The 8,548-nt window shown below is 34.6% G+C and overlaps 1 protein-coding gene across 6 annotated transcripts in view; it reads right to left on the reverse strand.

Moving 5' to 3' along the window:
* CBLB (Cbl proto-oncogene B) overlaps window positions 1-8,548 on the reverse strand; it is a 204,105-nt gene that overhangs the window by 133,084 nt on the left and 62,473 nt on the right. The gene's annotated exons all lie outside the window — the stretch shown is intronic.

Consider the following 8,548-nt stretch of genomic DNA (forward strand, 5'->3'; position numbering starts at 1 on the left):
ATATATATACTACACAGAATAATTAAGCGTATCTTTTTCATTGTGAATAGCATTTTCATAGTCAAGTGTAAAGAAAAAGAAGACTAAATATGAATAAGAATGAGTGATAATATTTATCTTGTGAGCCTTAGATTTCAATTTAGAATTCAAGATCTAGGGCAAGAACAAAAATAAATATCTAACAATAATACTCAAAATATAATCCATGGACCAGCGGCATAAACATCACTTCATGGCTTGTTAAAAATGCAAAATCTCAGGCCCCAATCTAGAACTACTGAATCATAATCTGCACTTTAATGTAAATTAGATTTAGGTGATTCATATGCATGTTTAACAACTGAAAAGCAGTGGTTTAACAGGAACCTCAAAAGATCTTTTATTTCACATTGTTCTGCCTCTAAGTAAAACTACATATAAAGCAGCCCCAAGATTTAAGTACCTACTTAAAGATCTGTGAAAGATTCCACTCTGTTGTCTCAAACCACGCATCTTTCAGTCTCTCTCATGACCTCACCAATGTGCTGGAAGTCAGCTAACGTCATTACAGGGCTGGAACATCATTGTTTTAGAGTGACTTAGCTTCTCTTTCAAGACAGACCTCAAAGGCAACTACTGATGGGGCTTTCATTTGTCAATCCTCTTGCTCAATAACCCTGAAGAATTCACCCCTAGTCCTTGATGGCCCAGTACTGGGACAGTCTGTACTTTTCATATTTGTAAATATCAACATCGGACTGATAATAACCTCATCACCACATCCCAGTGCACCCCCACATCTCTATCCTGCAAGAAGAACTAATTTCTTCTGACTGTTAACACACTGCCAGAGGTCATAGAGAGGGCTTGTTTCCTCCTCCTACTACAGGAAATAGAAGCCGACCACACACACATTACTAGTTCAGTGCAAGTGTGGCTGTGCTAATCTGAAAAGGAGCAAATTAGTCTTCTTCAATAATCTCCCTCAATCACCTTTATCCTTTGAAATTCCTAAATGCAAGCAATCCACCTACTATGTTTGGATCTAACCCTAAGAATAGCAAAGGGGTTGAGGGCGGGGAGTAAGACCTGCCAACTAATCAAAAATATCATCTCCAAATGCTACAAAGGTGCTTTTTCCACCTAAAAATGATTTTTTCCCATTGCTACATATCTCCTCATAACTTAATAATTAAAGAGCAATCAGGGCCTCCCCACCTACTCACCAGCATAAATATCCTTGAAAAATGTCAATCAAGCCAGGCTAACTAATTTTATCATGAAAACCTCTAATCAAAGAGACAAAGATCTTGGCACAAACTGGTGGAGTGAGGAACACACCACCTCAGACTGGAACAAGGCCAGGTAGTGTCGAAGCTTGAAAGAAGCGGCTGCAGAATCCTAAGGGCGATATTGCTCCACTCTGGCATCCGAGAAAAGGAAAGTGAAAGGCAGAAAGAGATTCTCTTGGCAGAGCATATAAGCATGCCCAACACTCTGAGAGGCAGCTCAGAGTAATAAATCAAGGATAAAATTAACTAAGAGGCTCTGAAAAACTGTGATGCAGAGTAGTAAGCTTTTCAATATAAAAAGATTGATGGAGGAAGGTGTGTTTTATAAACCACTGGTTTCCAGATGCTTTTAAATAAAAGATCTTGAAATGTCTGACAAAAACAAAAATAGGTGAAAGTTACAGAGGATTTTAAAAGGGCGTTAACGCAAAACCAGTCATCTATTTCGCATTAAATAATATTTTCACACCACAAGAACAAGAGGGACTTAATAATTTCAGGGGGAAAATGTATTATTTTAAATTGAATGTTTAACTTCATGAAAGACTCACTAAAATGCCTGCTATAACTTCCAGTGCCCAGACATGGGACAGGTCCCAGGAAGGCTTGTCAGGGAAAGTTCAGAGAATCATAAGGAGTATAGAAGTTTCACCTTTTAGTACTACCACATACCTCTAATAACAGGTGAAGAACTGATCTAGGGACACACTACAAGCTTTGAAAAAGAAATGAAATCAAAAGTGTCAAAGAAGTTTCTCATACAAATTAATTAAATATGGCCTGCTAATAACTAGTTATTATTCACCTATGAAATAGTAGCTTATTTTTTCCCCAACACTGGAACTGACTTGCACAAACAGATTATGCATGGAAAAGGCCCTGAGGAAAAAGAATGACTTTCAAAATATAGCCAGCCAACACTAAAAACTGAACACAATGGTTCTATTTAATACATTTAATTCAACTGAAAGTTTAACACAAAATACAAAGATTTGGAGGGGCATAAAATTCCAGGTTATCAAATTATTTGTATAGTAAAATTTAATGCTATAAGTTAATTTCAAATATGCTGTTAAACTTCACAACTGTTAATCATTTAAAGAAAGAAAAATCATTATTTGACATGAGTCTTATGTAAACTGGCCTGTTACTAAAAGTCATGCCTGCTTACTGAAAAACCCAAACAGATTTCTGCATATCTCAATACTACTTAATTATCGTGAATATGACCAAACATTAACCTCACTAGGAACACACTACAAACTTTGAAAAAGAACTGAAATTAAAGTGTCAAAGAAGTTTCTCACAAAAATTAATTAAATGTGGCTTGCTAATAACTAGATAGTACCTATCACAAAAGCATACATAGGTAACATTCTTTTAGGAATTTCAAATTAATCACAGAAATACAGAGATGAAGTCACCTTAGAAATCATAATTATTTCGATCTTCTCATTTATAGAAGTGGAACCACAAACTTGAAAAGGTTGTGACAGGCCCAATGTCATAAACCAACCACACATACATTTTGCCCCCAATATAAATAGGCAATACTTTCATGAAAATGTTAAAAAATATATACATATATTCTACTTAACCAGAATACATGCATACTCTATGACATAGCAATTTCACTCTTAGGAATACATGTCCATCAGAAATGCATGTGTGCAGCAAAAGACATGTTTCAGAACTTTCGTGGCAACATTATTCAAAACTACACAAATATCCAACATAGCAGAATGGATAAATTGTGAGATAGTCACAAAATAGAATAAACACTAACGAAAATGAACAAACTGCAACAACATGCAGCAATTGGATGACAATCACAATGTTGAGCAAAAGAAACAGACTCAAAGTATATGTATATACTACATGACTTCGGTTAAGTAATATTTACGTACTGAGATTAATATATGCATATATTACCTATTAATGGATATAATCATAAATATGTGGATAATGTTTAGTGTGTGTGTGATATATATATATATATATGTATTCCTCTCATTCCCTTCTCTGGGTCGAGAAGGAGAGATTTCCGCTCTTCTCTTCACATTCAGTCCTTGAAACACAAGCTTATGACCTCAAAAGACTGACCTTCCCACTAGCTACTTTTCAGTCCAAGCTTACCGCATTAAAAATAAGACATCAGGCTCAAAAGGGAGTTGCTTAGGCCAAGCCTATCATCAACAAACATATTCCAACTTAATTATAGTTTCAGATCCCCCAGAAATGGATTCTTAAACCAGTCAATCAGGAATCGCCTGATCAGCACTGGTTAGGAAATGTGCCTGATAGACCCCTGCTATCCCCTTATAGAGAAGTGGCCTTGCGATAACCTTTTTTTTTTCTTGGCCTAGTTTAACTTCCTTGTTCCAACACCCTTCCAACTGTAAGTCTTTCCTTTTGTACAGCTCCTTCAAGCTCCTTTCTTTCTGCTGGATTGAATGCTACCAGTCAAATTGATTTTTGCTCAAATAAAATCTTAAAAATTTTAATATGCCTCAGGTTATCTTTTCACATCCCTAAAGCTAAACATGAAACTGCCAAAATCCATAAATTGAGGCTAATATCAGAAGGAAAGCTGTTTCATCATTTTTTTCAACCCGCCCTTGTATATCATAAATATTATTATTATTATTTTTAATTTATCTTTCTTCCACTAAAATATCCAACCACCAACTTCACATAATAAATTCAGGATTTCAATAAAAATTCAGTTTTCCGATAAAATACTTTCAAATCAATGTACAGACCACAATAAAAATAAAAATGGTATCAGAAATCAAACTGTTTGAGGGTAAGAGGAGGCTGAATGGGAATTCAAATCTTTCTCTACTCTGCAATCTGCAATCAGAAGTAGATGTTAGAGACTGAGCTTAGAGGTGGGGAAAGATACTTCCTCTTTTAAAACCCAAGAACTACACTTCCCCCATCTCTCTGCTTACTGCTTATTTTGAGTGACATGAATTTATGCAAACATACAAGGTTGCAAATGAAAAGTTGAAGCCTAGAAGTTAAAATCTCCTGTGAGTGAGGAAGTTAGGAATTTAGAGAGGCATTTATATTATTTTGTTTTGTTTAGGGATGGTAGAACATCACAGAGAAGACCAAAAGTTAAGTTAGACTACTCAAAAGAGCACCAAACAGTGGTAGGGCCAAGCAGCAACAAAGGATTCACTTCTTTTCTAAAGAAATATCAATGCTTCTAAAAAGAAATGGTGAAAGATAAAATGACATCTCCAAGGTGATAATTTGTTGCTAATCTATCAAGAACTAATAAACAATAGGCCTGGATGGAAAAATGAAAAGTACAAAAATGACGGAAGTAACAAAGATAGAAATGTAGAGAAGAACTATGAAAGAACACGTAATAAATAATAAAAGTTCCTGCATCTGAGAAAATGAACAAAGGAAAACACCAAGAGAGAATTAACAGAATAAACCAATTAACAATCTAAAGGGTAGGAAAAAACAGTTTAATGTAGAACTTATAAAAGAATAAATTTAAATATGGAAAAGCTACCCTTTGGAAGCATTTACATTTTTAACTACATTTAATAAACATAATTAATATGCATTTGTGAAATAGATAAGGCAACAGTCGCATCTCGATGTTTTAGTACCTCATAAATACACACTAATCCCATATACAATTAAAATACTTGCATATAAGAAAAAAGGCATTTTAATATTTGATTCAAAAAAAGCATTTGTGCTCTGTTATCTCTGGGTGGTAAGATTATGCATATGTGATTTTTATCTTATTGTCTTGTTTAAACTCGTATATTTCCAAATTTTCTAACATGAGTATGTATTCACCCTATAATCCAGACAAGAATAATATACATTTTTAAAGATTCAGTTTTGAGGTGTGAGGTAAACACAGCATGAAAGAATATTCTCCTAGCAACTGGTATTTTACTATATATACCTTAAATTGTTATCTACACCAATTAACCCTCCCTCACGAATTCACATACCCAACTTGGAATCAGGTGTCTTAAGACTATTGTTATAACTGATAAACCTACTCCAAAGAAGGCCCCCAGCAAGACTCCAAAATAAATATCCATATAATCATCTTTTTGAAAGAAAAAATATGCTATGTTGAAATATCTCAAAAGTTTAACCTGCTATTTATTGTACCCATTTTTGTTACAGATCCACCCTCACACAAAAAAAAGTCCCCAAAGACTTTACTCCTGTTGAAGGCAGAAATAAAACAGTTCTCCATGATAAAGACAGCAAGATGTTAAATAATCACAAAAGTAATTCTCTTTAAATGTCCTCTGTATTTTCAAAGGATACCTATCTTGTACCTTTAGGCCATTAATAGTCTATTAAGAATAAACAAGTTATAATCCACCAACAAATGTTTACTGAATAAATTACAAAGCAGCTATAATTCCTCCCATCCCTGTGTGCATGTACCTTTGCAATGTGACCGCTCCCTCTATCAACAAGTGGGATCTCTGGCTCTACCCCTTTAATCAAGGCTTGCTCATGTGACTTACTTAGGTCAATTAGCCATTAGTAAATGCAACAGAAGCAGAGGCTATATAGCTCCTGTGCATCGGTGGGTCCCTTCTCTTGCTGCTGGGAATCATTATGCAATCATGTGTATTGCTCAGACTATACTCCTTGAGGATGAAAGACACACTGAGAGAACTCCAGCCATCCAGCTGAGATCCCAGACATACAAAGTGAGGCCATTTTAGGCAGTTCAGCCACAGCTAAGAAGCTCAGACCACAGGAACCACCCAGCCAACCCAAAGAATCATGAGATATTATTACTGTTCTCTTAAGCCACTAGGTTCACTATGCAGCAAAAAGCAAACCAATATAGATACCAAATGCTAAACACTGCGATAATATCTGTAAAGCACTCACCATAATATCTGGCATCTATGATTACTTTATAAATGCTACCATCTTATCCTATATTCTAGGTCCTTCAGAGACTACAAAATGGTATGGTAATCCTCACCTTTGACGGTGAGCAACAGAAAATCTGGAGGCTCTCAAAATTGATGACTGAGTTCTACCTCTAGAGTTTTTGATTCAGTAACTGGGGTAGAGACTGAGAATCTGCCTTTTCGATAAATTTTCCAGGAATTGTCGCTGTTGCTGATTCTACTGGTGTGCAGAGCACATTTTGCAAAACACCACCCTAAGAGTTTGCAGTCTACTTCATTTATTCAACATATATTTCTTAAACACACTCTATATTCATGAAGATACTATGCTAAAGGCTACAGAAAGACAAGTATAATAAGTAAAGCAGGTACAGGTGTTATGGGGGCTGGAGGTGCATCTAGAGAAAGGCTTATTTGTGTATCTGGGGAAGTCATTACATGTGGGCTCAAGGAAAATGACACCCTCTCTCTGCCCTAAGAGTACCAAATACGCATTTATTCTCCAAATATATTTGAATACATAGTTAATCTATAATATTGTAACAATGTTTCCTTTTCTGACATTCTAAAAATTATACTTCAAAACCAATGTTCTAATTTCTACCTTTTTTATTAATGTTATTGATAAAATATACTTTGTAATGTATATTGTAATTATAACTCCAACCATATAGGCCTGTGCAACCTTCTGACCTATTTATAAAAATAAGCATTTATAATTAATGCTACAGAAATAATAACGCGTGGTTAACCTGGCCTAAGGCACTTCCCTTGGGTTATTTTCTTTGCTTAATTTGCTTCCAGATAATGTGTGCGAGTTTTAGAATACATGAATGTGTCCATTTCTAGCTCCTAATTCTCTTATGTCATAACTGAGATAATGATTAGCTCTTGGCTAGCTTTAACTTTTGTAGTATTAAAGAAAATATTTGCCATTTTCTGGACTAAGCAACCAAGGAACATTATTTTGTGGGTACTTCTGACACGCCCAAACCTACACTTCCATAAAAATCTGAGATATTTTGGTAAAATCACTCCATACAAGTCTGAAAATCAGATTTCTGGTTTTGTTCTATGGATCTTGGACAAGTCATTTAATCACTTTGATTTAGGCCTCAGATTATTCTTCTGAAAAAAAGAAGCTGGTGACCACTGGTTCCCAACTTTGCCTTTGTGTACAATTACCTGGCTATTTTATAAAATCTCCATGCATAGGCAATATCCTACAATTAAAACTTCTGAAGGTAGGGCTCTTAAAGCAGAGTTGCTTAAGATCCTCAAGTGATTCCAATGTACAACCAATATTGAAAACCACTGAGAAGAGGATCTCCAGGTGCCTTCTAACATTCAATGGTTCCCAAAGTGGGCTGCATATCAGAATCATCTGAGGAACTTATAGAGCCTATCACTACCAGGGGATAATCCAGCCCAAGTTAATCAGAGCCTCAGAGGGTATCAGGTCACTGGTGGCCCTTTTAGAGATCTCCAGATAATTCTGATGTATTGCCATGATCAGGAATCACTGTCACATATTTATTTACAGAAAAGTTAACTTTAGAGTTTTTTAAAAGGCAAACTCTTATTTGGTTACAGTAGCTTTGTTAACAAAAACCTGGAATTACGTACAAATTTCTAGGAAAATAAAATATACACAAAACTACTAACCCTAATCCAAAACTGTGAGCTACATAGTATTCCAGGGACACCTACTGATAATTCTAGAATAAATCCCTGGTATGATTAGACTTAGTGAAAAATTATAAATTATAGTATTTTGGCATAGGAAAAAAAGAAAATGGGTTTTAACAAACTACTGCGCAAATCAAATTTAGTAAGTAAATATAAAAATAAATTGTGAAAGACAGTCAAATGCATATTTTATTAAAAAAAGAATGTTGACTCGTGTAGCTTATTCAACTACTTGAAGAAGAGAGGAGGAGAGAAAGAGAAAATGCTACATTGGCATATTAAAAAAAAATAAAATGAAATAAAAAAGTTTTAAAACACTTCTTGAATGTTTGACTAAGTTTTCATGAAAAAATAATTTTAATCACTCATGACTTGAGCAGGTTGAAAGCCAGATTTCAGAGAGGATTCATCCTCTCTCTGGCACTAAAATATTGGCTTCTTAATAAAAATAATCTTTAAGGATCCCAGGAAAATAAAAGCAGCAGCAGTCATTATTAACACATAAATGATCTATAATTTTATTAGCTAGCAAAACCCAGGTATAAGACGCCAAAACGATACATAATCACTCTATTAAATTGAAATATTAAAAATATATAATTTCTCATTAAAATACTATCTTGTCTCACTTTTATAAATACTTATATAAATACTTTTATAAAA

The sequence above is a fragment of the Pteropus alecto genome, unplaced genomic scaffold (assembly GCF_000325575.1).
Source record: "Pteropus alecto unplaced genomic scaffold, ASM32557v1 scaffold270, whole genome shotgun sequence".
Lineage (NCBI taxonomy): Eukaryota > Metazoa > Chordata > Mammalia > Chiroptera > Pteropodidae > Pteropus > Pteropus alecto.